The 26,878-nt window shown below is 37.1% G+C and overlaps 1 protein-coding gene and 1 pseudogene across 1 annotated transcript in view; one reads left to right on the top strand and one right to left on the bottom strand.

Annotated features, from left to right (window-relative positions):
* Positions 1–26,878, bottom strand: part of CTNNA2 (catenin alpha 2) — a 1,212,193-nt gene that overhangs the window by 1,146,049 nt on the left and 39,266 nt on the right. The gene's annotated exons all lie outside the window — the stretch shown is intronic.
* LOC102992977 (guanine nucleotide-binding protein subunit alpha-13-like) lies at positions 2,081–6,573 on the top strand (annotated as a pseudogene).

The following is a 26,878-nucleotide window of genomic DNA, read 5'->3' as shown; positions in this document are numbered from 1 at the left end:
CATCACTAACTCCACTGCCCACTAAGAGTCTCACGAACTGGTATGGAAAGATATTTCACAGCTGCCAGTATTCAATCCCTCTGGCATTCTTGAAAATCAAAACATCAGTTTTCAAGTGTAATAAATCAGTTTCTTCTATGAGAGGAACAGCAGCCAAAAATTAAATTAGGTGTGTCTTCCTAAAATTAACATCACTGGGAAACTGCCAAAGTCATTGTATATAAAATTCCATTATCATTGTGGTATTTTTCTCCCTCTACAGGTGGGAGGGTGAAACAATTTTCATTTCTGCCTAATTTTTGTCACTTAGCTGTCTTCCAGTCAGGATTCCATCCCACATCCCTTTTTACTTTCCCAACATACATTTATTTAATGACTCCTGGGAGCCAGGCACAGTTCTGGATATTAGAATTTAACAAACTCAAAGATAAGATAAAGATATTTCATGACTATCTCGAAAAAGGTGACAGAGGAACTGGTGAATTTCTGAAACGTCTCCACCTTCAAAAAGCAGATCCTAACTGGACAGCTGCATGTAAATCAATGAAGTTAGAACACACCCTCACACCATACACAAAAATAAACTCAAAATGGATTAAAGACTTAAATATAAGACATGAGACCAGAAAGCTCCTAGAAGTTAACATAGGTAAAACATTCTCAGACATAAATCACTGTAATATTTTCTTAGATCAGCCTCCCAAGGCAAAAGAAATAAGAGCAAACATAAATGAGACCTAATCAAACTTACAAGTTTTTGCACAGCAAAGGAAACCCTAAACAAAATGAAAAGACAACCTGTGGACTGGGAGAAAACATTTGCAAACAACGCGATGGACAAGGGCTTAATTTCTAAAATATACAAACAGCTCATACAACTCAATATCAAAATGAACAACCCAAATAAAAAAGAAAAAAAAAATAAGAAGCAGATCCTAAGAAACATGGATTTCTAAAATCTCATCAGGAGACGGGGTTGCTACAATGGGCATTTCTTGACCAAAGCTCCAATTCAGATCTACTTGCCTTTCCTGAAATAGTGGTAACTTTTGTAGTAACATCTGAGAGCCGAGCATTTGCCATTAAATTTTCTGTCTTCAGTGTCAGATGGCCCACAAGCTTGTGGGAACTTTGTTCAGAAGAAATATCCTTCCTTTGTGCTGAAGAATAGCCAAAGATTTGGAGGTTAAACCATATTCTTCTCCCCAAAGAAACACGCTGTCTATTTTAAAAGCCAAGGCAATAAAAATATTTAATTTGATGACAAAGGGAGGATTGAATAAAGATTATATTAAACTGGCCCACTGGTGGAAGAGTTCAGATGTCTAATGGGCCCTGTAGGCACCTTTAAACACAGGATTAAATCTTTAATGAGACCTTGAAAAAACAGTGAATTTCTGTGGCCGTGAGGGAGATCCAGGGCCTCAAGACATACCAGCATTACTACATATGGTTTAGAACCTGGCCTGGTACCTGATTACAAAATGAAGAGAATTCTAAGAAGAAAATAAAAAGTAGGGTAAAAATTTAAAAAGACAGAATCAAAGAAAAAAAGTACAATGTATGCTATTAGTAGTAATGTCAAATATGACAGGAATCCCAAGCAAAATGAAAGTAGGCTACAATAAATTATGAAAAAGCAGAGATAAAAAAAATTGGAAGTTTGAGATTGTCATATACACACTATTATATTTCAAATAGATAACCAACAAGGACTCACTGTACAGCACAGGGAACTCTGCTAAATATTCTGTTATAACCTAAAGGGAAAAACAATTTGAGAAAGAATGGATACATGTATATGTATAACCAAATCACTCTGCTGTATACCTGAAACTAACACAACATTGTTAATCAACTATAATCCAATATAAAATAAAAGTAATACAAAAAAAAGAATGTGCCCAAAAAAAAAGCAGAGATAGCCAGTGTGGCTCTTAAATATACAGTTATATACCATTTAACGGACAACATATTTAAAATACAAAAAGACTGAAAGAAAGGAAAATATGTACCATGTGGAAAATTAGATACAATACTTATCTGGCTAGATATTAAGGCTTATTACAAATCAGCAATAATGATAAAATATACTGACTTGGAAATTGTCCAACAGACCAGGACAGAAGAGACAGCCCAGGAGCAGATCTATGCTACATGGAAAGTCAATGTGGACAGAGGGTACATGGCAGATGAGCTTGCAAAAACAGACTACATGGGTTTCCCTGGTGGTGCAGTGGTTAAGAATCCGCCTGCCAATGCAGGGGACACGGGTTTGAGCCCTGGTCCGGGAAGAGCCCACATGCCGCGGAGCAACTAAGCCTGTGCGCCACAACTACTGAGCCTCCACTCTAGAGACCGTGAGCCACAACTACTGAGCCCACATGCCACAACTACTGAAGCCCACACGCCTAGAGCCCGTGCTCCGCAACAAGAGAAGCCACCACAATGAGAAGCCCACACACTACAACGAAGAGTAGCCCCCCCCCGCCACAACTAGAGAAAGCCCGCGCAGAGCAACAAAGACCCAACACAGCCAAAGATAAGTAAAAATAAAATCAATTTATACAAGAAAAAAAAAAAAGTAAAAACAGACTACAAATGCTACTGGGGCAATTGTATTCATCCACACAATGAAAAACATAATTAGATTCCTACCTGACTCATACTTAAAAATATATTCCAGACAAATGATAGATTTGAATATAAAATGAAAAAATGTTTAAACTAAAAAGAAAATACAATGAAAAGATGTTTAAACTAAAAAGAAAATATTGGAAAATATTTTCTGTCCTTAAGATTAGAAAAGAATTCCTAAGCAAGATGCCCTCCACTGAAAAGGAAACCCACAAAATGCAAGTTAAAACAATGATAAATTATTTATCTCAAAAGTAGCAGCATCAAAAGTCCCCATTAAATTAAAAATGGCAGAAAATAGTTGAACTTTATACAACCAACAAAGGAATATTATCTTGAAAATATAATGAAATGCCACATATTAATAAGAAAAAGACAAATGACCTAATAGAAAAAAGACCAAAATATCTAAACAGAAAATTTAAAAGCAAAATAAGTAGTGAAACGTGTACTTCTAGCTATGGAGCTACTGAGTGTTGGGGTATTTTTCACTCATTTACAATTTCCATTCAGTTGTTGGACTGCTGGGCCCACTAGTCCACATGAGGATGTCTACATGGCAGCTATTCACACCTCAATGACCACACCTGATTAAAGGCAGTGATGACGTTAGTATACCCAAGTGTCGTCTAAATAATCTATTCAAACATTTTCCACTTACATTTATCAAATGAATTTATAAAATTTTACATTAAAGTATCGGATAAAAAGGACACAATATCACCTTCCTAAACAGAGGGACTGAATTAAGCTTAGATATTCCCATTTTTAGAACAACAAATGTATTCAGCTCAGAGTGACTGCATGAAGCAAAACTGTCATAAACACATGCAAAGTGCCAGCACTATTAAACTGGTAACGCCTTAAAATACCACTTACCTTTATACACCTGACCTAATTGGATTTCAAAATCATAGGGGAAAAGTCAGTGTATTTTAAAGCACCAAATTAATTAATGGTTTAAAATAAACTTTAGGCTATCTACAATAAATGATTTAGAAAGGATGAAGGTACTTCTTCCGCTAATCAAAATATTATATAATATTTTTTTGTAACTTCTTCAAGCCTGAAATAATTTGTAATAGTCTTCCCACAGTTTGAAAGGGCAAATGTCACTTAATTTTCAGTACCTTGTTATATCATTGCAAAATGACCTAAAATAACACTTCTAAATGAAAGCTATGTCTTTCTGATATGAATCAATATTTTTACAAAACTCATCTAAATAAATATACATATTTAAAATCCCTAAGTAGATTTTGATGTCATTAAATACCATTTAATGTAATATTGGAAAATTTTATCTGAAAACAAATAAGTGAAATTAAACTAAAAATGCATCATTCCTTCAAAGAATGAAGAAAGCATTAAACATTCTGAAACTACTTGTGGGTGGTAAGCAACCATAATACAATGGAGTCCAATTATAAGAACTTACAGGTGATCCTAACATCTTAACATTATGTAAAACACATGCCTTACGCAACTGAACTATGGTTCTCACATGAGCATTTGAAATGCACTAAGATCAAAGAGGAAAATCATGAACTCAAAGAAATCTTAAAATGTAAAACCAACGTGAAGAACATGGCTGTAAACTTGTATACTCACATTTTCAAATCAGTAAACTTAAGTAAAATAAATTTAAGTTAAAGTGGAAGTTATGCTTTAAAGTTTTTAGTAGACATATTTCCTAAATGATGCATAATAACTCCATTTCAGAAAACAAGGAAATCTCTGAACTTCTTCATTTATGAATGAAATGTTATTTTAATACCAAGTTTAAATGCATAAGCCTTTTAATTTAAACTCTATAAATAACTGACCCACCTATTTTACAACAGGCTCAATGCCTAGTGAAGTTGTAGGTTCAAAAATGAGAGAAAAGCAAACACTAAAAATGAATGATATCATCTATCAATGAGCATGCACACCCCATAAATTTAATCTCAGATATACTAATACCTGGTCTTATAAACAATACATAAATAAATATATGAGCCTTGACTAACAAAATAATGAGATTCTTGCTCTGGACTCTTTAGATGGAATGAAACTAAAGTAGAAGATATAACCTTTTAAAATACTATATAAAGTAATGTGGGTGTTTTTTTAAACTGAGGTATATTATACCTCAGTTTGTTTGTTAACAAATTAAAAAGCACAGATATATTTAGTATGTTTAGTTTTAAAAATTGTATACACTGGTGTAACCACCACCCGAAACAAAATATTAAATAAATAGAGAAAATGTCCGTCCCCCATAAAATCCCCTTTATCTCCTTCTATTTAATTCCTCTCCTCCTCAACACAGGTAAATGTGGTTGATTTTTTTTAACAAAGCAAACAGAAGTAGACATCTAAATATCTCAATTGGCAATTTATTGAATTGAAATTGTCATTACTAACAAATGTTTGATCTCACTTAGAAGTGTTTTCAGAGCCTGAATAGTGACAAACTTTCATCTTTTAAATGTTTGATTATTGAGAAAAAATTCCAAAGTCATTCATAAATAAGTCTAAAAAAAAGGTAATTACAGAGAGAAAAAGGAGGTAACATAGTCCAGACACCTAAGTGCCAAGCACTGGGCTAACCATTTTAGACTAATGCTCTCATCTGCTGTTCACAGCAATCCTGAGAGACAGTTATGATTATCTTTATTTTGGAAATGAGGAAATTGAGATTCAATAATGTTAAGTAATTTGGCCAGGATTCCTCATTTGTAGACTCAAGATTCAAGTTCAGGTCTTTTCCTCCAAAAGAGATGCTCTTGTACTAAACTCCAAGGAGACTCTTTACAGTGGTTAATACTGTTTGGAGGGAAAATGAAGCCTCAGGACTTCCTCTCTTTCTGTTTGTGCTTTCAGTACACTTACCCAGCTGTGTGGTGACGGAAGGCAAGCCAGGCAGCAGCAGAATCTAGGGAGATGGACAAATGCCTGTCCTGGGAAAAGTCAGACCTACCTGAAGCAGTTCATGAAAAACCAGGCTTCTACGAGCAAACCAGAGCAGCAGGTCCATCTTCCTGAAGCTGATATGGATCATCCCTGGTCAGGACTCTGAAGAGCGCTGGTGAGGGGTTTCACCCCACTATCTCCAGCAACGTGACCAAAGGTATGAAAGTGCTTGTAGATTTCAAGAGAAGCTTCCTATTCCTTGGGGAGGTAATTCAAACCAACTCAATAAAGACAAGAAGATGACAGCTGACAACCCTGGCCACCCATGGAGGCCCAGGGAATGGTGACAATGCCAGGTTTCTGTTTCATTTTTTCAATATTTTTCTGCTATAAGGGCACAGTGGGCAGATGGGAGCACATGACAACCATGGGTAATTTCAGCTGGGTGAATCTGTAAAACTATTTCCTTGAGAATGGATAAGCTCAAAGAGCCAGATACATTCCAATCACAAGAGGATATTCTGCTTTGCAGAATACCTAACAAAATATTCCTAAGTACAACTTTGAAACTTACTATGTTCCTTTCAAAATGTCTGATGTAGGTGGTCAAAGATCAAAAAGGAAATGTCGGTTTGAATGCTTCCTTATTTCTTCCAGTGAGTTTGACCAGATGGTAGGGAAGACAGATGACCAGTGCCTTACAGAATCTCTGAGCATTTTTGAAAGGATTGTCAATAACCAGGTTTTCAGCAATGTCGCCATAATTCTCTTCTTAAATGAGACAGACTTGCTTGAGGAGAAAGTGCAAATGTTGAGCCCCAGAGATTATTTCTTAGAATTTGAAGAGGATTCTCACTGCTTAAGAGACATCTAAAAACTCCTGGGGGAACGTTGCTGTTAACAAATGCCAGGACCAGCAGCATAAGCTCTTATACCAGCGCCTCACAGTACTATCAACATGGAAACACCTGCCTTATTTTCCAAGATGTGCCGGGTACAATTCCTCATGACAACTTTAAGCACCTTATTCTACAGTGATGCACAAAAAACTTGTTATTCTAGCATCTTTTCGTGTTTTTATTTTTTTTAATTTATTTATTTTATTTATTTTTGGCTGCATTGGGTCTTCGTTGCTGTGCATGGGCTTTCTCTAGCTGGGACAATCGGGGGCTACTCTTCGTTGCAGTGCGCGGGCTTCTCATGGCAGTGGCTTCTCTTGCTGCGGAGCACAGTCTCTAGGTGCGTGGGCTTCAGTAGTTGTGGCATGCGGGCTCAGTAGCTGTGGCTCACGGGCTCTAGAGCACAGGCTCAGTAGTTGTGGCGCACAGGCTTAGTTGCTCTGCGGCATGTGGGATCTTCCTGGACCAGGGCTCGAACCCGTGTCCCCTGCATTGGCAGACAGATTCTTAACCACTACACCACCATGTGAGGTGGTAACTCATTGTAGTTTTGAGTTGCATTTCTCTAGAATTAGAAAAATCTTGATTCTATGCTTAACTTCTTGGAAATCTTAGTCCCTCATCTGCAGACTTTGGTTTGTGGCTGAAACCTGCTGAATAACATAATCTGCATAGTTCAGGCTTTGATCTGTTTCACTATGGCTATGATTTGAGTTAAGTGGTAATCTCCTAGCAGACCTCAAACTAGGTAAACTTCAGGCTTTAAATTTTTCCACTTTTAAAACTGAATACTCTGTTGGTGCCAACTACTGGCATCCTTAAATACTGTAGGTATGAGGTTAAGGACAAGCAAAACAAGCAAGATTAAGATCTTCTCTCTGCCTTACATCTGTCACCTATCTTTAGGGTGGCCTCCTACTTTGAAAAAGATATTGGAAAAAAAATTGATCTAAGGAATGACATTCTCTAAGTTTACACAGATTTAGCCTTCATGTTTTTTAAACTGCTTGTACACCCACCTCACCTTGTTTTTGAATTCTGTGGTTTTTGAAGACAACGTTCTCAAGGTTTTAAAGTTTATACAAGGGTTCCTGGTATGATGCTAATGAAGGGTCTGCAAGTGGTACCAAAGAGCAAAAGGTACATGAATGCCATATATAATATTTTGATCAAAAGGAAAGAGTGGAAAAGAATTTGCCTTTTTCATATTTAATTATTATGTAATTAATGTGCCATATGTAGAACATTCTGGCCATAACAGCAACTAAAAACTGCAAGCAACTTCATAATAGAATGGTCTAAATAAATATATACTTTCCATAAACATTTTTTAAAAATAAAAAAATTAGCTAATTTTCTTAGCGTCATCAACTTCTACAGTGGAAGAGATGTAAGGTAATATGCGTTGACCTTGTAATTTTTTAAATGAGGAAACTAAAGTAGAAGGCAGTGAGGAGTTAAAACTGGACATAAAATCCACTCTCTTTATTCCAAGTCTGGGTTCCTCTCCAAGTTTTCTGGGAAAACTCATTCACAGTTTTCAAACATCTTTAGTCTGAATGCTTTTCTCAAAAGTAATCAAATGCAGAAATTTGGCATAAAAACAGATCAAAGCAGAGGTGTTAAGGTAGAAGCTGTTGGGGAACCACAAATTCCAGTCTACACCCTCTCCCTCCCCAGTCATATTTCCAGGAATCCCTAAGATTTGGTGGAATACAGTTAGAAAACCATATGCACTATACCATATCGACTCATAAAATAAATCTGGAAGATAGCCAAGTATTAAAGTGTGAAAAAAAAGTTAAACATCAATACAAAAGACAAATTACAATTCAATATAACAATCTGAGAACTGTCCCAAGTTAGCTCATGATTATGCACCAAATGAATGAGGCTGAAAATGGGCACCCATAAGAGTTCAGGAAAGGAAGCGTCACTGTATGCTGGGTGTGGTCTGGAGTAATTTACCAAAGAGAGGACTGGGGGGTAGGAGGTAGACAGATCCCTGGGTGAACACCTGGAGTCTGTCAAGCGGAATAAATTGGAGCTTTGTTTTCCCTAGACACTTCAAGGATAAAGTTAATGGCAGGAGTTGAGGTCTGCTGGAATAAAGAGATAAAATGACCACATCTCTCACTCCTGAAGTCAAGAAAACCTCCCTAACTGTACATGCACAGGAAGGCTCCATGGGGGATCAAAAAGGGAGGGGTCGTCACCCCGTAACAGGTGGCGTCAACCTCCCATAGGCCTCTGCACTGGAATCCATCTTAAGAAAAGATGTGCATGCATACTGGGGAGGGCCCTAAGACAGGTCAGATGTGGGAAAAGAAGCGAGATAATTGGCCAGAGGAGAACAAAGACCCAGAAGAACTGCCCTTATATAAATGATTTAACTGCCTCTTTACTGCATTCCTCCTCAATAAGGAGGACGCCCACACCCTTTCTCTCTGGGTGTGTATTCCCGCTTTGCTTCTGTCTAAAGAAACTGCTTCTCTGCGTGCTCTCCCACATGTTGTGTTGTGCTAATAATAATAAACTTTGTACCTGTTTTTACAGTTTTTGCCTCCTTAAGACATTCTTGTTTTTCAATGGGGGCAAGAGCCAGGGCAACTTTGCTTCTAGCCTCTAGCCCCTGGTGGACTAGCAGTTAGGATTCCTGGTTTTCATCCAGCCTTGCCAGGTTCAATTCCTGGGCAGGGAACTAAGATCCTGCTTCAAGCCACCACTCACTGCTGTCTCCCCAAGATCAACTTCACTCTTAAGATATGTGTAGTATTTAAATAAGAGGAGAGTAGTAGTGAAAGAGGAAGAGGTAAGGGAAGTAGCGTCAGCAACTGCACCGGAACAAGAAAGAACAACATAATTTCAGCAAAAGTAAGTAGACCAACTAAGCTCAAAGGATGGGCAGGGGAAGCTGACAAAGGTGAAGTTAAACCCAGAAATATATGTTGAGCTAGACTATTTCAAGTTAATGAGTTCTGATTTTATCCTGCAGGCTACAGGGAATTACTGAAGGTTTCTGAATCAAGGTAGCAATATGATCAAAGTGTTTTAGGAATTTTATTGAAACAGTGGTGTAAAGATATTCTAGGAAAGAAAAAATTGGAGAAGAAAGATCAGTTAGGAGGCTATTTGCAGACATCCATGCACGATGACGATCAAAACCAGGTTAAAAGCTGAAAGGACAAATATATATATATATCAATCAGGAAGTAAGATTTGAAAGGACTTAGAAAGTTACCTGTCATTCCAGATATTAAAAAAATAGTCTGGATATTTATCAGAGTACTTGTAAAGAGGATGCATATCTCAGAGGATAATTGAACTATATGACCTCTAAGGTTCCTCTCCAGTTCTGAAATTAAAATTCTATGTAATAGACTGAATATGTTGATAAGGGGTGGGCGTGGGTAGGAGCCAAACAAAAATTAAAAATTTAAAACTTGGTGACTACATAAATGATGGATATCATTTCTAAGGTGAGACATGTATTATTGACCATTCCAAAAAAGAAATAAAAAGTAGGCCCGATTCCTTTTAAAACACTGAAATAATTTGAGCCAAAAAATTCAAGAAGCATATTATGGTACATAATCCTCTAGGGTCAAGTGCTTCTAATGATTTAATGACCCACATTTTCCCAGGCTATATACATCAAGGAGATACCTCAGAAGAAAGTGAACTGGGTTGTTATCAGTGCTGATATAAAATAGAGCAAAATCATTTAACATTTGGTCCTTTCAACCAGCCACACAGGCACTCAACAGTAGGCAAATTACCCTGAGTTTGAATGAGAACAACATAGATACTTTATCGTTTGGACCTTTCATATTTATATTTTTTTCATTAGTTCATTGGTCTCCTGAGGGCAGCATTATATTGCTTCATTTTCTTTGTAACTCTGCATAGCACTTAATCTACACATTCTATGCAAAAGAAGAGTGACTAATTCATGTTCAATTTTAGTTCACTATTATCTCTAGATCTTTTTTCACGTATTAAACTTATAGTGTGTCATTCTCATTTTCTACATTTATATAGCTTATTATTATTCTGAAGGGTACTTTCCGGAATGTGCCCCCAATTAAATTTACTATCAAATTTTCTCATCTCTTTTTCAATTTATAAAAGTGCTTTGAATTCTACATTTGGCCTGAAGTATTCCCAGTGTGATCTACAAGTACCATCATACTTCCTATGCTGACAAGTTATAATCAGCAAATTTCATCGTCAGGTTCTTAATTCCTTTATCTAAATTGGATCATACAATTTTTATACATCAGTTATTTGTGAGAAATTCTTTTCCATGTTTACAAAGACTTCAACAACAGTATCTCACTTTATATCCCAGAAATATGTAACGGAAAAATTATTCCTGGGATTTGCCAAACATCTGGGATTGTGATACTAAGACCTTGCCCAACACTACTTAAGAAATGTCAGTTATCTCATCAGAAGGAAAACTGTCTATTAGGGGAATACAACAGTGAACTGATCCACTGAACAGAGTACTGAAGCTATGTTTCTGAAGACCCTTCAAGAAATAATAGATCAGGATAGACAATTATCTGCTCTGGGTTATTTAGACATCATCTGTCATAATTTAAAAGACATATATCAAAGTTTATGACATAATTCTAGCTCATTAAAACTTTCTGAAGAATAAAATCTGCAGAACACCAATAAATGGTAGAGTAATTCCACCTTTCTTTAGATTTCAGGAGCAGATGATAGCTGTGAAAACCCCTGAAGTTCTGTCCTTAATTATAAACAGCAACATCATTAACACATGTGAATTTAAATTTATCTATCACTTGAAAGTCCTGGTTTAACATATTTAAAAGTCAAGATACAGAATAAATTCTCTAAGTATTACAAGGCAATGCTGTTATAATGTGAGGATTGTACATAATGATGCCAATTTACTGGGTTGAAGAGGACATTACTGCAATTTAACCAGTCATTATAAACCATGGTCTCATTTTAGTTCAGCTGTGTTAATTTAGAAAGTAATAAAATGTGTTTTTAGAATTTATGGCCTGGTTATCTCCACAATAAATATCAACACATTCAATTCCAAAAGGGCTTTGGCATGAGAAGTAATTATAATGTTTTATTTGTACCTTAATAGATTTTTTTAGAGTCTCAGTCTACATATGTTGCTTAAGCCTAGCTGACACTGAATTTAAATTTGCTAAAGAAGTTATTAAATAGGAACATGGAGTTTCCAATGCAGACACAACCATTAAGTGACTGGTGATTATATTTGTGACAGTGGTATCAAGTCCTCCATTAATTCCTGGATGGTTTAATGTTTTAAGACCTAATAGATTCCTAGAAGCACATATGGGATAGGACATCAAAAATTAGGTGGAAAATAAAGCAGTGAAGAACAAAAGAAATGCACTTAGAATTCCTTTATAAATCCTTCAGTCCTTCTCAAGACAAAGAATCAAGTTCTAATTCTTTAGTATAGCATGCCTTCATGATCTGACCCCTCTTTGCATTTGCTCTCGCCTACCTTTTCAATCCCGGGTACACTCACCTACCAAACCATTTCCCCTACATTCACATGCGTTTTTGCCCCATGACTCTCCTGGCAGCCTCCTGCTCATTTCTCCACCCAGCTAAAATGGACTCTTTAGCCTCTCCCTGAGAGTATAGCTATTTCCAGAAGGGCTCCCATAATGCCCCATACAGAAACCTGTCACCATACCTAATGCAACCGTGGTAACCACTTACTGTTTGCTTTCTCCTCTAGATGGTGAAATAAGCACTAATTTTGCTTCTCTGTATAATTACCAAGATATAGTTAGTACTTACTTTTTAAATGAATGAATGAATGATTTAATGAACTTATAAAATTAGAAATGTCAATATGTCACACTTCCATATATAATGGGTTCAACATTTACTAAATAAATGAACAAATATTTACTTAGCACTTATGATATGCCAGACATTATACTAAGTGAAGAACAAAGAATACAATAAAAACATGACTATGAAGTCTCTTACATTTATCAGTTGAGATAAACATTTATCATCCTACTATATGTAAATGGTATAAGAAGCATTACTTGATGTCTGAAAATAAGATCTGGTGTCCTCCTCAGGTCACTGTCTTTAATGCCTACCTTCTGCCCCATCAAGTCTGCAGGCATCTTCTAAGAACAGTCCAGTCTTCTCTGGTTTAGTGATCTTTTTTCAGGTACCATCTCTCTCCTCAGTTTTAAACCATTTGTTCTGTTTTGATTGGAGCCTCCAGTTTGCACCATCCCTCAAAGCCTAACCATTTGGAGTTGATGAGTCATTGCCTGATTTTGGCTTCTTCCCAGGATGCTGTATTGTAAAACACATCCCTTGGCTCCAGCTTCTGTGGCCTCCCCATAAGCAATGGCCACCTGACCTCAGACTGCAATTCCAAGGAATTCATCTAACATCTCTGCCTCTACTTGACTGGGAAGGGGGCTGGGGGGACTCATCAAGCCAGAATAAAGAGGAAGGATTAACTCATTCTGACTAGGATGAAAAGTGAAGACTATACAGGGGCAACAACATTTGAATTGGCCCTTACCTGTTGAGGCAGGTGGAAAAAATAAGAGGCAGAAGGTAGAGGTGCCTTCCTGCCTGAGCAATGGTATAAAACGTAAAACTGAAAGGCCTCTTCAGGTAAAGTCAAGCAGACTTGCCTGCATTGGTCACACTCAATCACATATCCAGTAAATGTGGAAACATTAAAATGTTGTAAAAGCCTTAGGAGTGCCAGATTAAGGTCTATAAGAAATTCAAGGAAAATTCCATCTTTTAGAGATAAAAGATGAAATACATTTGGGAAAGAGAATGCATTACAAGTGATAACACCGTAAGAAAAAAGGAGCAGCAGGACTTTATGAAATTGGCCTCATGCAATCTCAAGGCTATTTGAGTTGTCAATGTACCTCAGTCAAATAAATTTCCTTCTTCCAATTCAGCTTTCTTGTCTACAAAATGAGTAATTTTCTTTCTAAATTCTAGTTTAAAAATTAGCTACTATATTGAATTTGGTAGGCATTTTCTACGTGTTTATCCAAATGTTTGCTCAGCAGAGTATCTTCTTTTTATTTAAATTCTTGTCAATGTTGAGCATTTGACATTTTATTATGTTTCATTGATTAAAGCAAATCATAAATTGGCTATTTCTGTTTTTAACATATCATTTTAGTAAGAACTTTAAGTACAGAAGAAATTCTAATGGCAAGAAATTAAAGTAGGATTCAAGGGCTTCCCTGGTGGCGCAGTGGTTGAGAGTCTGCCTACTAATGCAGGGGACACGGGTTCGAGCCCTGGTCTGGGAAGATCCCACATGCCGCGGAGCAGTTAGGCCCGTGAGCCACAACTACTGAGCCTGCGCGTCTGGAGCTTGTGCTCTGCAACAAGAGAGGCCTCGACAGTGAGTAGCCTGCCCAGCACGATGAAGAGTGGCCCCCACTTGCCACGGCTAGAGAAAGCCCTCGCACAGAAACGAGGACCCAACACAGACAAAAATAAATAAATAAGTAAATAAATAAAGTAGGATTCCATTTCCAAATACAACGTAACTTTAAAGTATTTCATTTCATCACAATGGACAGGTATGAATTGTATACTGCGTACCAAACTAAGGAAAAGAAAATAATACTAGGATCGGATTTCCATTTTTCCTTCAGTTTTTCCAATTACATTTTTTCATCATTTTATGCAAAATATTACACTTCTTTCATCCAAATAATTGTAACTATCTCATATGACTGTCTGCCTATCTGTGCACAGCCAACATCAAGAAAGTAAAATGAAAGAAATCAGTTAAGTGTGTCAGCATTTCATCTTTTGGGTCTTTGCATATCAAGATACATCTTCAATATGCAGATTTAGCTTTGCTGAAAATAAAAGTGGAGAACCACTTTGGTTGGCAACCTTATAAAAATTTCCATTTTTCTCCTAATGAATGAAATTATTCTTCATGGAAAAGAATGTTTTCCCGAGAATTACACATTTGGACCTGAATACAGAAAAGATAGCTCTTCATTTACCTTCTTCTTTTTTCCTTGCAACATGGGAAAGGTCTTTTAAAGGGGGGAAACAGTCAGAAGGCACAACCTGTTTTAGATTAGCAGGAATTAACTGTGGTGATTTTTTTAATGAAATACTTTGAAAGCTGGTGGCAAGCGTTTACTGGGTTGGTTTGAAGACCACACTCACATAATAGGCCCCCGATAAATGCTGTTTCAATAAATGTCTAATAGATTTCTCCTACTCAATTCCTCTGCATCATCTTGTACTGTTGGCCACAAACTTCCTGATATGTTCTTCTCATGGCACATCATGTGCCTGGTTCTCTGCCTACCTCTCTGGATGCTACTCATTTTGTCTTCTTCGGCTCTATTTATGGAACAAATGTCAACAACCCTCAGGGCTCAACCCTCAGTCCTCTAGTCTTCTCTTTATATTTTTCCTGGAAAATCTCCCTAACTATGGCTTCAACAGCCACTTATGCTTTGATAAACTGAAACCCTATTATCCTCAGCACAGATCTCTCCCCTGAGTTCTAGATTCTTATCTCCAACAACCTACTGGATATTTCTTCTTGATGGCCTTCAGGTACTTCACATGAAACAAACTCCTAGTTGAACTCATTGTGTTTTAGAAGAAATATTTGTCTCTCCTCACACATGATTCCATTAACTGCACAAAAAGAAACCTGAGGATGGTCCTGCACTCGGCCTTTCCCTCACTAATTACATCAATCAAGCACCAAGTCCCATGGATTCTACCTCCTTAATATTGCTTACATTAGTCCATGATTTTACAATCTACTAACAATATCTTAAATTGGACCATCATTATCTCTTATTGGATCAGCTTTCTAAGTCCTCTCCCTGCCTCCAGACATGCCCCCACCACCAGACCACCATGATCTTGCTCTGAACTCTAGCTGTCTTTAAATTAAGATGTAAATCTGATCAGGTTATTTCCCCACTTAAACCCTTGTTCTCCCCCACTGCCCACAAGATAAAGGTTTACATTTTAGTATGATCTGCCAGGTCCTTTATGATCACTGTAAGCCCCTGCCTATATGGAGTTTACTATTTTAGTGGGAGAAGCAGAAGATAAAAAAATAAGAAAATAAAATAGTGCTTGATTAAAACAGCTCAACTGAAATAAATACCTGAAGAGATGTCAGGACTTACAAACTATTAGCTGTTAACATCATTAGCATGATGATTGAACTACAGAGCAAAAGAGAAAAAAAATTTAGGATATGTTCTAAGGAACAGAGAAGTATTGAGAGGCCATTCTTTCTACTCTTTGCCCCATATATTAAATTAAATTTAAGCACACTTGTGAAAAAAGTGTGAGCTCACCATTTAAAAAAAACTTTAATGTGCAATACAAAGGTGTTATAAATTACACTAATGTGATAGGGTATGAATCAATTTCACTTTTGTCCCACGAAAATCAACGCAAATGTGTATGGTCTGCGGAGTAGGATTTCTAAAATAAACTAAGAATGTGTAAACTCCTCCATTTAAAAAGCAAATTCAATCATCCTCACCTCTATCAGCTTAAAATATTCTGTCTCCCTCCTTAAGGAACCTCTGTTAAAACATGTCAGTGAGCAGTGACTTTTGTTAGTTCACCTTTTGTCTCCAAAAGGTTATCTTCCACTAACATGTATGTTACATCATGGACTATCTAGTTGCACAGAGTAAAGACCTGAGTTTGCCGTTGGCATTTATCTAAACAAACAGCTGAATCTTCAAAATTACATAATAAAAACTCTGAAATGAAATTTAATAGGATATTTTTTACAACATCAGCTCAAAATGCATTTTTTATCACCTCCCTGTAACAGGGTAGCTGCATTCCGATTTCCAGTGATGGTGAAAGTGGGCAACATATACATAAATCTACACGTGGCGGAGCCAAAATGGGCTGGAAGGAAAAGAATGCTTCTTGCACCATCCCCACAGGTGCACGCTGGTCAGACCTGCTCCAGGAATGCCTCCTGGAGATGGCCTCCATTATTATGATGGGAAACAGCAGCACGTGCTCTATGTCAACAAAGACTGGAACGTGGGAGCAGAAACATACCATTCAATCTTGCCTTCAATTGCATCTGATATGATGACTCTGAATGACCAGTGTATAATTTAGCAAACCATGCTGTTTCCAAATTAATGAAAAGTAAATAAATGTTGCACCAGTATACTTGGTGAGTGTGACAGAGCATAATTATGAGTTGGTTTAAAAACAACATGTGATTCAAAGGTCTGTCCACCTTTAGAACAGGATTTTAAAATGAAATTCATAAATTATATGTGGAAATAACTATTTGCATAATTAGTTCCAAATTTTATATGCCTATTTTCCTCATAGAGTAAAATAAGACTATTTTGACCAAATAAGGACCCCCTTCCATCCTTACTCCTGCGTTTATAAACCACCACCCACTGGAAAACAGCAATGATGTTGAGAGAAAGTGCAATTTGAGCTGTGTAATTACACCTTTCACTACACAATGAATTTGAAACAAAACCAATTAATTGTAGTGTACGGTCTTGGTGGTTACATATACAACTTTTTTTTTAATGTATTTTTGCTATAAAGAGACAAAGGATATGTTATTACCTAGAGCCTGATGGGAGGGGAGGGGGGGTCAATCCAGACCAAACAACTCTGAATCCCATCATAAATTATATGAGAATAATTAATACATTTTTCATACAAATACATGTACACACACTAAATGACAAATAAATGACATACACTCGGAAGAGAAAACAACATTGAAAGAAGGAAAGAATATACAGATCCTATTATTAGATGAGATTTTTTTTCCCAAATGTATAACAAAACAATGTCTGCAAAATATGATGAATCACATACCTGATCATATCAGCTGGATTTGCACTTCACCTATCACATTCAATGTACTATACCATGAATAAACACATTCCTGGCATGTGAGTGCATATGTTGTTTGCATATTTTTATTACTCACATTCATATCTTAGAAAACAGCAATGTCTTAGAAAGTAAGTTCATTAGTATTCTTGTTCTCCCTTTCTCTCTCTGTCACACACAGATACATCACAATTTTAGTATCAAACAAGGACTCTGGCTTTTAAACATCTAACTCCAATTTATCTACATTTATTCTTTCAGATTAATAAAAAGGAAAGTGATATAATACTGCTTATTTCACATATGCATAACTGCATGAGTACAGCTAAACAAAATATGGATATATTATATGTATATAATATATCCAAAGCCTCTCTTTTCATGCTACACAGGTTTCCAAAAGGAAACCCATAAATGTTAAGTTTAAAATAACTTTATAATCCAATCATCAACAAATAATATTCAAATTATACACCTGAATTGCTGAATAATATTTTATTTTTTCTAGAATTTCTACAACCACAGCCATCAATTTCTCTTCAGACGTGTAGTCTCCATCTAGGCACTTTTCCTCTGTCTCTATTCAGAGAAATTAAGGGCTGCAAAGTCCTATCAAGTTTTCAGCCAAGGAGACTAAGAACAGAAACTAGCAAATGATTCTGCCTAATTATATTATTAAAAAACACAAACTTTAAATTGGCAGTCATAAGTTTTACGGTATTTAATATTAAAAGGTAGTATTATTTCAAAACTTACTACAAAGCTGCTGTAATCAAAACAATACAGCACTGACATAAAGATAGACATACTGATAAATTGATTAGAATTGAGAGTCGAGAAATAAGCCTTACATTTATGGTCAATTAACTTTTGAAGACAAAAAGTACTGAAACAATTGGATATCCACATGCAAAAGAATGCAGGTAGACTCCTATCTCACACCATATACAAAAATTAACTAAAAATAGATCAAAGATATAAATATAAAAATTAAAACTATGAAACTCTTTAGAAGGAAACAGAGCTGTGAATCTTTGTGATTTTGGATTAGGCAATTATTTTTTGGAAACAACACCAAAACGGCAAGCAATCCCTCCCAAAAAAGAGATAAATTTGACCTCATCAATATTAAAAACATTTGTGCTTCAAAAGACACCATCAAAAAGTGAAAAGACGGGGGGATCAATCAAGATGGTAGAGTAGGAAGAAGTGAACTTGCCTCCCCCAACAAACACATCAAACTTACATCTACATATGGAACAATTCTCATTGAAACTGGAAACTGTAAGAAAGACTCCTGTACAAACGAGGCTGTAAGGAAGAGCTACACAGAATCGGGTAGGAAGGGAAGAGAAGCGATCAGGTCAGGACCTGTGCCCCTGGGAGGGGACTCAGAGGGAAGGGGTGAAGATCTGCCATGGGGAGTGAGCTTTGCAAACCATGTCTCCGGCAGCCCAGTCCTGGAATCTGACACAGGGAAGACAAGCCCACTTGGCTGGTTGGAGAGCCAGTGGAACTCACAAAAGGGCCGTGGCAATCCTGGACTCCACTTGCGAGGAGCATGCGAGCGCCGGCTTACTCCCAAGGCGGGGCAGAGGGCTGACTGAGGACCGCTCCAGTGGCTGCCCAGTTTCCTGTGACCACCCCAGTACGTGCCCCAGCCTGAACCAAGTGAATGTTCCAGCCACACTTACTTCACCTCACAGCTCTGCACTGGAGCGAGGACTGCCAGGACCTGGGAGAGAGCTCACTAAGGGGATACAGAGACAACTCGGACCCTGGGTGGCATCTGATGGGACCATGGCATGGTGGGGGCTGCCACTGCTGATGCTTACACAGTCAGCACATCAGGGGTGGTCCCAATCTGTGACAGCAGCCAGACTGCCACAGCCTGTGTACTGATACATGCCAAGAGCCCATGTAGCCCACGTGGGCCCCACCTGCCCTGCCTCATGGCTCCACAACTGAGCACGGTTGGCAGAGGCTACAGGGAGTGATTGGCTGTGAGGGGCAAAGGAGACTCAGGTGCAGCAGGGGTGGTACACTGGAGACAGCCCAGACCTCTGTCTGCAGCTGGCACACTGCGGCTCAAAACCTGTCACGAGCCGAGAGCCTGCATGGGCCCCTCCTGCTCCATCACTGTCCCCCTCTGGGGAGAGGGTGCCCGTGCTGGGAGAGAGGAGAGCACACGCTTAAAGGAAACATCTAGCTCAAACCTGCGCCATAAGACTTCTGTTCCATCAACTTGGGATGTGACCCTGCCCCCAATAGGGCAGTAACAGCCACTGAGCAGAGGGGAAGCCGCACCCCATACAGGGCTCCAGCCCTAGCCCCTCCATCTCCAGCCCCACCAAGGTGATAGCTGACAATATACCCTGAGGAAGGACATGACTTCTGTTCACATCAAATCCAGCTTTTCCACCAAAGGCACTGGGCTCATGCAGACTGTTTATGAACACTTCCACATAAAGACACCCCTTTAACACTGTTATAGGTAACTGCTCCACCAAAATTCACAGAGACAGAAAAAGTTAAGTAAAATGAAAAGACAGAAGAACTACTCTCAACCGAAACAGCAAGAGAAAACCCCTGAAAATTTAAATGATGAAACAGAAATAAGCAACTTACCAGATAAAGAATTCAAAGTGTTAGTATTAAGAATGCTAACTGAATTAGGGAAAAGAATAGATGAACACAGTGACAATTCTAACAAGGGACTAGAACATATTTTTAAAAACAGTCAGAACTGAAGAATACAATAATTGAAATGAAAATCACTGTACAAGGAATGAATAGCAGACTAAGTGATAGAGAAGAACACATAAGTGATCTGGAAGATAGAATAATGGAAGTTACCCAATAAGATCATCAAAAAGAAAAACATGAAAAAAAATGAGAACAGTTTAGGAGATTTCTGGGATAACAAGCATACCAACATTCACATTATAGGGGTCTCAGAAAAAGAGAGAGAGAAGGGGGTTGAAAATGTATTTGATGAAATCATAGCTGAAGACTTCCCAAATCTGAAGAAGGAAACACATATCTAGGTACAAAAAGCACAGAAGGTCCCAAACAAGATGAACCCAAGCTGATTCACACCAAGACATATCACAATTAAAATGGCAAAAGTTGACGAGAGAATTCTAAAGGCAGAAAGAAAAAGCAGAGTCATATACAAGGGAACCCCCATAAGGCTATCTGCTGATTTCTCTGTAGAAACTTTGCAGGCTAGAAGGGAGTAGCATGATATATTCAAAGTACTGAAAAGGAAAAACCTGCAACCTAGGATACTCTACCCAGCAAGGTTATCATTCAGAATTGAAGGAGAGATAAAGAACTTCTCAGACAAGCAAAAATGAAGAGAGGTCAATATTAAACCCACCCTAAAAGAAATGTTAAAGGATCTTCTCTAAGTGAAAAGGCTATAACAAGAAGTATCTATAGGAAAGGAAAAATCCCACTAGGAAAGGCAAATATATAGTAAGGGCTAAGGATCAACCACTTAAATAAGCTAGTACAAAGATTAAAAGATTTTTTAAAAATTGTCTACAATAAACAGTGAAGGGATAAACATAAAGATGTAAAATATGACATCAAAAACACAAAATGTGGGTGAGGAGAGTAAAAAAGGTAGATATTTTAGAGTATGTTTGAATTAAATGACTACCGGTTTAAAGCAAGTAGATATAATTATAGTCAACATATATAAACCCCATGGTAACCACAAATTAAGAACCTACAATTGACACCCAAAAACTAGAGAGAAAGGAACAAATGTATACCATTAAGAAAAATCATCAAAGCACAAAGGAAGAGACTAAAAGATGAAGAAAAAACAGAGAAGAACTACAAAAACAACCAGAAAACAAGAAACAAAATGGCAGTAAGTACAAAAATATCAGTAATCACTTTAAATGTCAATGGACTAAATGTTCTAATCAAAAGAGCATTTATGGTGGATGACTGGATAAAAAAAAACAAGACCCATTTATATGCTGCTTACAAGAGACTCACTTCATAGCTAAATACACACACAAACTGAAAGTGAGGCGATGGAAAAATATATCTCATGCAAACAGAAATGACAAGAAATTGTAGGTGGCAACAGTCATGTCAGACAAAACAGACCTTCCCTTCTTTGTGGAATTAAAAATGGACAAAGGATTTGAATAGAACTGACTCAAAGAAGAGATATAATAGCTAATAAGTACAGGAAAAGATGCTTGACATCATTATTGAGTAGGGAAATGCAAATGAAAACCAAAATGAAATACCTCTTCACACCCACTAGGATAGCTATAATCACAAAAATGGAAAGTAAAGTGTCAGCAAGGATGAGAAGAAATTGTAACCTTCATACACTGGTGGAGGGAATGTAAAATAGTACACTTGCTTTAGAAACTAGTTTGGAAGTTGCTCAAAAAGTTAAACACAGAATTACCATATGACCAAAATTCCACTCCTAAGTATATACCCAAGAGAAACAAAAGCATATCTTCACACACACACTCACAAAACTTGTACTCTAATGTTCATTGTAGCATTATTCATAATAACCCCAAAATGGAAGCAACCCTAATGTCCATCAACTAAAAAATGGATAAATAAAATGTGTTCTACCCATATAGTGGAATATTATTCATCCATAAATATAAATGAAGTGCAGATAAATGCTATGACATGGATAAGCCTGGAAAACAGTATAGTAAGGAAAAGAAGCCAGACACAAAAGGTCACTTATTGTATGACTCCATTTACACAAAATGTATGGAATAGACAAATCTGTAGAAACACTGTGTAGATAGTGGGGCTGAATAGAGGGGGAGATGGACGGTGATTGTTAATGAGTATGAGGTCTCTTTTAGGGGTTAGAAAAATGTTCTGGAATTAGATAGTGGTGATGGTTCTATAACTTTGAAAATATTCTAAAAATTGTTCTACTGTACACTTTAAAGGGCAAATTTTATGGTATGTTATTTATATCTCAAAAAATGAGAAAAAGCAATATTAAAATGATAAAATTGGGGAAAAGATACAAGGAGGTGAAATCTGGGATCCTTCTTCTCCATGAATGCCCTGAGATTGAATAAATAGCTCATCGTGAGCATTTCCTTCTGGTTAAGGCACTTCTGGGATATAGTCACAACTCAGCTTCTGTCTGTGGCTCTTAAGATCATTTTCTGCTTAACTATTCATTTCTACCATACTCACACTTTATTGTCTGGAATTGAGAGGCTTAAGAGATATGCCTTTTCTAGGAAAAGGCATATTTCTTTTGCCTTTCCAATATCCATCCTCTTTTCCTCCTTAATAGCAAGAGTATAAAGAAACAAAAGTCACATCATTATCCATCCAACCACCCACACTTGCCACATTCTCCAATTGTTTTTTCCTACCCGTAGAAGCCAGCAACCTGAATTAAAGCCAATTTCAATGACATTTTTACAGTTATGCAACACTCAGATTCTTCCAAGCCTATTTCTATATTTTAAAAGTGTGTGAACATTTTCACCCTGAACATTCACAGACAGGGCCTCTCCTCTTTCTTTTCCATAAACACCAACCTGCTGATAGAGCTGCTACACTCAACCTCTCCTGGTCTCAGAAGACAGACTTCTACCTTGTATTCTGTCTTCTTCCATCTCCATTTCTCGGAAATTCTAACCTCAGAGGTTGCTAACGACCTCCTAATTGCCAAAACCGGTAGATTTTCTCAAGTTCTGATACAAATTTACTTCTCTGAAGCAGTTATTGCTGTTTAAAAAACCACTTTCTCCAAGTTGTCATTTTCTCTTTCAGGTAAGTGAAAAAAATCTCTAGCTGATCTTTCTTCACTATTTTGTCACTATGGCACAAAGGTTTTTTTGGAGTCGTGTGTCAAGTGCTGGAGTCATCAAAACATATACACCACACACTCACTAGTTGTTGATCACAGGAAAATGAAATTCTCTGAGTCCTAATTTTTTTTTCTGTAAATTGGGGATCTCCCAGGGTTTTTGTAAGGATGATGTTAGAAACTGTGTGTAAATTTCTTAGCAGCAGCCTGCTACATAAATGGTAGTTTTATAATGGTAAGTAGTATTTACATTTTCATTACCATCATAATCACTATTATTATACACTTTCATAAGAATCAGCTTTAAACTCTTAATCCCCAGTTCTGTGCTGTCCTCTCTTCCAGGCAACCCTGGAACCCTCTTCTGGACAGAGATCCTGGATGTCCTCCTAGCTTCTCCCACTCTCTCCGTCTCTCCAAAGCACAATTAACATCGCTGTCAACAACCATTAAACACCACTGCTTCACGGATGATATCACCAGCCTCCCAGCATCAGGATTGAAAGGCTGATGTCAGTTTTGATTCTTTCCTACCATTAGGAAAGAATTTGTTTGCAAGTTTACTCAACGATATCTCTGTAACATTTTCTGAGTACATCCCCTGTCCTCCATTTCCACAGGAAAATGAGGCCAGGCCCTCATTATATCTCATTTGTAAGTGGTTCCCAGACCTGGCAAGTTATCACAATCAAATCCAGATCCTTGGCACCCCACACCTACCAAATCATAATCTCCAAAGAGTAAAGCCTGGAAGTCAATCAGGTTGAAAAATTTCCAGGTGATTAGCATAAATTGCCAGATGTAGAAGTTAGTGGTATACACTGGGGAAACAACCTCTGACCATGTAACTCTGGTATCAGCTCTTTTCAATGTTTCTTCTTACCTAACGATGTCAGCTATTATTTTCCCCAAATTTCAGCTTCCCAAAGTACTAGCCTAAAACATGCTCTATCTCTCCACTACCTATAAAGTTGCATCTTGATTATTCAACATTCATTCATCAACATCTGTTTTAGCACCTCCAATAATAGATGCTGAGTATATGAAAAACAAAGATTAAAGATTTGATGAACTAACAATCTAAAGATAGCAAGACAGAGGCAGAAGGATAGGGGTGTAAGGACAAAAAAAGAGAGAGAGTGAGAAAGAGAGAGAAAGTATATAGGCATCTATTCAATACCCATAACATGCTAAACAAAGAACCTACAGTTGCAACTAATTTTCTCCTTAGCTTGGCATTCAAAGACTTCACTGTCAGGCTTCAACCTTATTTACCACCATTACCCAAGCTCCAATCAAAATGAAGAGTTCCCACAGTTTCCACAAAAACTGCATATAAATTTTGGCTTACAGTTTGTTCTTTGGCTAGAACATCTCCCTACACTAGTCCATTTCATCTTTCATGTCCTAGCTAAGCCCTTGTTAATTCCCCAAACAGGAAATTAGTTCTTCCTGTTATTCCAAGCTTCTAAAGCTCTGTGTGGTACTGAGTACCTTCTACACTATATAATAGATATTTTATATTTATTATCTTTCCTATTACAACAAAAGGCCCTTTAGGGCAGGACTCATAATGGGTCTTTCATTAAACCCTCACAGCACCCACTGTAAACCATAAATACATGTTTAATTAATGAACATAGATAGATAAATAACTAATACTTTCATAAAATCTGAATTCTGTTATCTATTAGGAGATTTATTAGAAGAAGAAAAGTTCACTAAAATGACATTATCAATATAAAATGATAGTTGATTAAGTTACAGTTAATAATGGGATATGGGTATAATCATTTTTTCATCATTAGATGGCTGGATCAATCGGCATAGTAGTGCCATGTTTAGCAGTGAGTTAGTAACAATTATGTGCATGTTTAATTGCAAACTAAGCTTTGAGTAAGAAACTACCTAAACACACCAAGAATATTATCTAAATTTCTTGAGAAAAACCTATACAGAACTAGAATATGCTAATAACTATATTCTGGTCTGAAATATAAGACTGTCTCTGTATGAATGTTTATATGTGTGTATATCTAGATATGTGTAAACACTCTGGAGCTTCTGTGCAATGTTGTCAATTGAGCTTCATACTTAAAAACAAAGCAAAGCAAAATCAAGCCCAAGCCTCACCAGGAAAATCCTATGCACAGCTAAACAGGTAATTCTACTGAACCAAAAGTTCTCACTTAATTAGGTTTACACTGCTGTAGTATGCTTACAAAATAAGAGGTTTTAAAGCCGTTTGAGGAGCCGACCCTGTGTAGATACAGGTGCAGAGCAGCCAGTTAATCTGCACATACGAACACAGGGTTTAAAGAAATAAATCACAGGATGGATTTTACAGTCACCTGACTTCATATGGAATATGCCACCACAAGCAGAGCCATCATTTTGAAAGCAAAAGACAGCCAGAGCTAAAGAGCCTAACACAATCCTCCAAGGGCTTAACAGGTTCTGTAAGAGTCTTTCATACCCAGGGAATAGAAGGTTCAAATTTTAGGTAATGAAATGTATATGAGACCATTAGAAAAGCAATGAGTTTAAAACTAAACAGGCAAATTGTAAACATAGGTCATTTTTTTAAACTAAGGAGACCTAAAAAGTGAATTACATTTAATTTTCAAATGTGCATTGCTACTAGCTACTCTAAGACCTCTCTCCTGGATATTGACTTAAATTCCAACATTGAAAGCTCACCCAACACATTCTGTCTCCAGTTTCTGAAACAAAGGGCTTCTCACTGACAATCACCAAGGACAATACATGCCAAGAAAATAAATGCATTACATCAAAATTAAGAGGGATACCTGAGGCCCCGAACTCTCCCGACAGGCAAAAGTTTTAGGTTATGAAGAAAAGTAATCTCAAGGATAACTAAGTCATCATTTAAATTCATTTCTAGGGTTACTATAAGCATAATAAACATAAGTTGCAAGGAAAAATGAATTTAAATTTCAGCAGCACCAGCGATTTAGATCAGATATGAGAAAGAGTTTCCTATGACCTCTGTTAGGTTCTGGAATACTCTGCCAAAGAGGCTTTAGAGTTCCCCTCTCTGAAGACCTTTAAGAATCAGACTGCATTAAAGATAGGTAATTTCAGTGACTCACAGAGGTCCTTCTAATTTTATATTCTAAAAAACTAGGTAAGCCAAGAAAACTTTTTGTAATTCCTCCAATAAAAACTAACATTTCCAAACACCTGCTTTTACCATTTAATAATAAAACCAATCTATTTTATAATACACACACACACACATATATAAAATACCATTTCCAGATTTAAAAACTGGAATCATGTAACTCAAATAGAGGTTACATAATTAACATAATTTGGGAGGGTCAGTAGTTAAAGCTACACTTGTCTGGCTTGAAATCCCATTTCATTGCACTATTCTACATAGAAGAAAACAAGGGATGTTAACACTTGGTTACTTTTTCATTGGAGAATAGCTAGGGTATCAGGGGCTGCATTTCAGACAGGCAGGTTTGAGCACCATAGAGTTTCAGAACACATACTCATCACACATCATTTGAGTGCCCAGTTTATACACAGCAATGTAACTAGGAATATATCAGGGCACTGGTTTTATTTCAAGCACTACAAGAAGCCAGAAGATGCTCTAGACCAAAAAGTCAGCCATGCCTCCTACTTTTCAGATGCATGGTGAACCAAGAAT

Source organism: Physeter macrocephalus, chromosome 12 (assembly GCF_002837175.3).
Source record: "Physeter macrocephalus isolate SW-GA chromosome 12, ASM283717v5, whole genome shotgun sequence".
In the NCBI taxonomy this organism is placed as follows: domain Eukaryota; kingdom Metazoa; phylum Chordata; class Mammalia; order Artiodactyla; family Physeteridae; genus Physeter; species Physeter macrocephalus.
The sequence above is the reverse complement of the archived record's forward strand: the minus strand, read 5'-3'. Positions and strand labels throughout refer to the sequence as shown.